The sequence below is a fragment of the Uranotaenia lowii genome, chromosome 3 (genome assembly GCF_029784155.1).
Source record: "Uranotaenia lowii strain MFRU-FL chromosome 3, ASM2978415v1, whole genome shotgun sequence".
Lineage (NCBI taxonomy): Eukaryota > Metazoa > Arthropoda > Insecta > Diptera > Culicidae > Uranotaenia > Uranotaenia lowii.
This window is the reverse complement of record NC_073693.1, coordinates 367,659,805-367,666,015: the sequence shown is the minus strand read 5'-3', so window position 1 is coordinate 367,666,015 and position 6,211 is coordinate 367,659,805.

Genomic DNA, 6,211 nt, shown 5'->3' with positions numbered 1-6,211 from the left:
AAATGACATCGCCTAGCTGAGCACTGAATGTGCAAGTATGCAACTAAAATGCGAGAGTGTTGTTGTTATTGTTTGCCAGCTGGCGATGTCAGACGATTTCCTCCTCCCCCGACAACGGATTCGATGTGGGTGAAGTTGCAGGACCAAACTAGGACTCCTTACTTCAAACTGGGGGCGGTTGCGAGTAATTAAACCCCGCAGCACGACCCTCACTTCGAAATGTTTCTGAGCTGAAAAGGAAGTTCTTCAAAAATCTCCCACTCGCGAATGCGAACGCAACTACCTTCCTTGCTGCTAGGGGAGGGAAGAATTCTTCGGCTAGAATAATTAAATCTGCCCTGGTTTCCCGCATCTTCCGGCGAAACTTTGGTTAGTAGTTTTGCACTAGAAATTATTTTAAGCGCCTTCCATTCAGAATTACTAACAACAGTCAGTGTAGTGTACGGTACACCTTATTCACAGCTGGTTGCCCGCAATCAGCGATAACTGAAACAGGAAACGTTACCTGTAGTAGGGAAAGCTTATTGTTTGTATTTGAGGTTTCAATGTTTGCAAACATTTATATGAACCAAAGCAACATTTTCGATTTTTAGTGGTTCTGAAAAAAGGGGATGTTTCCTAGAAAAATTTCTGATGTTTTAGATGTTTCCCCTCTTTCGGTGTAAAGCTTGTTTTGAAAAGTTTTTCAAATTTACTTCAACAATTTTTATCTATGCTAAGAAGTGAAATGTAATCCTAATAAATTTTTTGAGAATAATAAAAATCAGTTCAACTCTATAAGAAGAAAAATACATATTGTTTGTACAGTTAGTTTGCTCGGTAACTCAACAATATTTGAATTTTTTTTAATTTTTTACTTGTATCTTATACAATTTGCTAGAATATGTAACGGTTTTTAATGTGAACTGATTAAAGTTATGTTTTTCGCATATCGTTTTATGCCAAATAGTGGTATCGTACGCTTAAATATTTCTCTGCCTGAAAGACAGAAAAATGGTCTAATACAAAAAAGTCTGAACAGATTAATCACCGTAATTTATGTTTGTTACTTAATTTTATCGGCTTTATCGGTGAAAAGTAAAAACCCCGGTTGTATCGAACGCGATGATAACAAACTTAGAAGGCTACAGGCAAACCACGCTTGGCCAACTAATATGTGGTGGTTTATACAATTCTATCTGTATCTATCACTTCATAATAGTTGGCTCGTGCTCGAACAAAAATTGGGTATGTCATGATGAAGCTTCTAAAAAATTCTATTCGCTCATTTTCACCATCTTTCATTTCTTCAAACCTTCTATCCGTCTATAAAATTTTGTAACATTAGAATTTTCAAATTTAAGTAAAGTTGTTTATTTGGTGGTGGATCGTTGGAACGATTTGATCTCTAGAATTTAAGAATTTTTCTTTACAATTGTTCAACAGATAGTAGGATGGCAAATATTATCATCCAGATCGTAAAGTAAAGGGTGCTTGGAGAATACATTGCTGTCACACAGAATATGCGTTCTAACTTCACCACAATCACGGTCACGGAAATTCAAGGTACAGATTACATCCCATCGCTCAAAGTCATCATTGGACGACTTATGGTGTGCCTTAACATTGAGTATCTTAAAAAATATTCAACTTCAAAAAATATCAAGGAAAAATGATAAAAATCTTGGGAGATTAGATCAACGAGTCTGTTCTCATGAATATTCCATAGAGTTGAAAGGCTCTCATGGAATTATCAAATTTAGCGCACTGTTGAAGCATTAACAGATCAAATTTTAAGGTTAATTGTATTTTAAAACTAAAACTTATTAATACTGTCTGCTGCCAGGATTTTTATGCAACTAATGGTTTTTGTTCATTGATACGATCATTAATGCGTTGCTCTGACAAGTCATCATCAACAATTTATAGGGGAATAAAGGGCCACTTTTAGCGAGAACATTTTAAAGTTTTTTTTTTATTTACTTTCGTATTAACAAGAGATTTATAGGTTTTTTTTTGTCAGGTGTTTAAAATTGACACTTCACGATCTACGACGGGTTACAAAATTTTTTTGACGGATTAGGGTTAATATTAAAGGAATCACTATAGTTTATTGCATGTTCTCTTAGATTTTTTTTCTTTAAAAATAAAATTTAGGATCATTTTACCAGTAACTAGGCGATGACTTTTGGTAATCGAACGCCCGTCCGCAAGAATTATTTAAAATTTTTCAATTCAGTACGTAAAACAGTTGGAAATAAACTAGAAATGGCTTAAATTGAGACCTGGAAGGAAGTGCAGAAGTATCCGCCAAAAATTCCGATTTCAAGGAGCTGCAAACCGGTGGCTGCTGAAACGGAGTGTTTACACATTGAATTTGAATTTTATTCTCGTGTGGAGTTCTGGGGATGTTAAGGGAAGCGCTTGTTGTGAGGAGAGTGTGACAGTTTAGAAGTAGTTTTGTCCCTCGAAAATGACATACAAAAATTAATTGTGTAATTGTAAGGCCTCGAACGAAGAGGGAGAAATCGGCACTGATGTGTTTTATTTGGCACTAATGCAGTCTACGCAAACGTAGTTTTTATGCGCTCGGCTTGCTGCGATCGTTTTTTTTCTGCGATACAGGCGGTATCTATCTGAATGTTTATAATGTTAAATGAATGTAAATATATCTCTGATTCGTTTACATTGCATCATTATCCCGATCTCCTGGAAGTGTGGTCTCCAAATGTGAAGGATGAAGGGATAAACACTGAAAAATCGGTGAGAGCATTCCTTGTATTAAGTTGCAAGAAACATAATATTCGTTTACCATTATATACAAGTTTATCTTTTCCTAGAAAGGCTACGCATTTTGACATAATGAGATGATTTATTAAATTGACAAATTAGTTTTAACAAAATTAGATGAAATCATTTTGATAGACGCTTCCCATTTAATTACCTGAAGACTCTCATATTCAGTAAATGTAACTTACATATCATCAAACAAAACCAATGTATTAGTGTTTTCATTAAGTTTGGCACAGTTTTTGAATATGTACAAATTTGCCTGAATTGAAATACTCCTACCGCTTAAAAAAAACGATTTTTTTATTGAAAGGATTGCTTTATTGTATTGAAGATCCTCCTGTTTTTTAAAAGGGTGGCTCTTTCACCCTTCAAACTTTCAAGTTAGGTTTAAACTTTATTTTAATTATAATCATTTTAACGAACTTAATTTTTTCAAAGAAAGGGGTAGCAAAGCACATCGGGTCAGCTAGTTGAAAATGTAAGTAACCTCGGAATATGCAGCTCGAAGATGCCATTCTGAAATGGGTTTATGGAATATCAATAGAGCTAGCACTCCCAGCACCCGCACGTCTTTAAACCATCGGATTTGATAGTGTTTTTTTTTTCATAGGTTCAGCAGTTTGACCAGGTTTTGCTTCTTATCGCTATTTTTTAGTGACCTATATCCTACTCCCGCCATGCAACAATCAAATACTCAAGGTTGTACTAAATTTCTTTGTTCAAACCCCACATATACTAAAGATATTTTTTTAAGACAGCATAACATACGGTGACTACACACATCTTGCATTGGCTGATACCCATGGCATAAAAACTAATCAAGCCCAACACAAGAAGCAAAAATGAGTACCTGGATTCAATACTCATTTCAAGTGTTGTTATTGAGAATTAAAGTGGTACCACAATGTATACCGTGGCAAGTCAATGTAATCATATAGGGATAGTCTGAACAGCTAAATGATCATTTCAGGTGCAGAGAATTCATACGACCCTACATATAAAGCATTGGTTTAGACAGGAAAAGGAATGTTTATTCGATTTGATGGAAAATCCTACTTTGCATGATAAATGAATAAGGAAAAGGAAATAATATAGTATTCACAAATAAACGAATGAAAATGGAAATAGCTCATTTTTTTAACCCGAGATACTGCTGATTATCATGGGGTTTCAAAGAACCAGTATTTTCAATTTAGATCTCTAACGAATCCATCAATCCACTTGATACTTATTTGCCGTTTAAATATCCATAGGTGCATGAGGGCTGCTTCTTTTCCCAAACCTTGAAAACTAAAATTACTCACGATACCCAGGCCATTTCTTGAATCTAGTTCCCCCTTTGAATACACTTGCTTTTTTCTAGGACATTTTTCGCATTTCTTTTATTTCCATTGATGAATAAATTTCAGCTCCCAAAAAAGCCCCATAATCTTAAGAAACTCCTTCATGACTTACTAACTCATGCACAGTTGAATTTTTCTAGAACAAATATCGAGTTAAAAAGTGGATTGGATTCGGAAACTACTAAAAATGCTCTTGATCGGATTTATGGTTAAAGAACTTTGGCAATGGTTGGCAACCTTTTGAGTCGGAAGAGCCAAAAACATATAATTTTTAAAATTTCAGTGTTTGAAAGAACTGCATTAAAGATTTGTTGTTATTGATTTTAATTTAAAAAAAAATCTATAAATGATCAATGAACATTAGTATTACAAAAATAACCACTAGAGTTTTTTCGGCACTCTAGGGTATTCACCTTTTTATTTTATATCAATTTTAATGCGCTGGCAAATATTGAGTCAAGGAAGTTTAAAAAAAAACCATGTCAAGCTTAAACGAATACTTTGCTTGTTGTTAAAGTAAAAGATTTGAACATATTAACATAAAAAGAATATTTATAATTTCTTCGACAAAGAAAAGCTTATAAAATAAAAAAAGTGAAGAGAAATATTTTTTTTTAACTAATCAAGCTTTTTTATACCATTCCTTTTCTAATCCTTTCCAAAAACCAGAGGTATGAGGTTGAATTCAACTGAAATTTAAAAATGTAGCCGAAAATTTAATTCTTCAAAAATTATGCTCCTAACAACTGGTAGAACTTTCAAGCTTCAGAACATTAAGTGGACGTTTCTTCAGAATTGAAAGCATCTGGAAAATTCAAAAATCTTACATGTGACTCTTTAGTATTGTGCGTCCAATTGAATGAAGCGAGAACTCAACGTTCTATAAAAATAAGGTAGGAGTACTATGCCAACAAGTCTCGTAATTCCAGGACATTATAACGAGAAATACGCTTCCGGTTTCAAGCAGATGTCCAGCTGAAGAGATTCGGTCGCATGTTCCTTCTGATTCCCTATTTTGTTAAAGAAGCGGGAGGGACTCCAAAAAGGGATCCGTACTTCGACCCTTAAGAGCCGCCCCAAAGTCGAGACAACACTCGGGAAAAAATCGTGGAAATGGGAGTTAGCTGTTCGTTACGAAAGCAAGCTAGGGGTGCTAATCATAGGACGAGACCAAACCCTTTTACCTGGACCAGAAAATAAAGAAATCTGATTTGATGTGTGTCGTGTAGTGTTTACATAATACTGTTTAGGCCTAACCATTTTCCCTCTTTCAAAACTTTTAACTAGGAGTGCTTTTTTTGGAGACGCTTGGTTTCTCGCAAAATTGTTCAACTATTTTGCGCCAAATAAATCATTTCATTTTTGATTATTTTTTCCGATTTTTCCACTTGGTGGGTGGTAAAAAGGCTACTTTTGTCGGCTCGCCAGTCCGAAAACACGATATTCTCGTCTGAAACTGCGAAAAACACTTCGTTCATCCGGCTCAACAGAGACGGTTAAAGCTAGAGAATATGGATGGGTTTATTATGAGTACTCACTCAGACTACGGTTGGGAAGAATGATCGTAGTGTTAAATTCCCGGAAAAAATAGCTGTTGGCGGGAATTGATGTAAGTTTCGTCTTGTTCGGTTACTCCTTTGCGGCTACCTATCGTCCTCCCGGCTGATGTTCGCTGGTCGAGGCCTTCAATTATTTATTCGTAATTCAACTAAAGCGTAGTTCTTTTAGAAATGGGACAGTTACGAATGCGTGTATCTCAAAAACCATTCGTTTGATCGAAATACTTTATATGAAGAAAATGAAGGTAATGTTATGATATTTCATGAAAAAATTAAAAAAAAATTATTTATCGTTTTTGGTTAGAGAAATTTCTATTTTATTCTTGGTATCTCCCATTGGCCGGCGCACACTTTTTTCAATCATGGTATTGATCAGTTTTTCCAACTTATACTTCGTCAAATCTATATTTTAGGTGGCTTAACCTTCCTTCTTCAATTTCTGATACTTTTCGGTTCAATACTTCTCTTTTAAAAGAGACTGGATGCATTTTAGTGGATACAGTAGTTTCGAAATGAACAAATTTGATTATTTTTGAC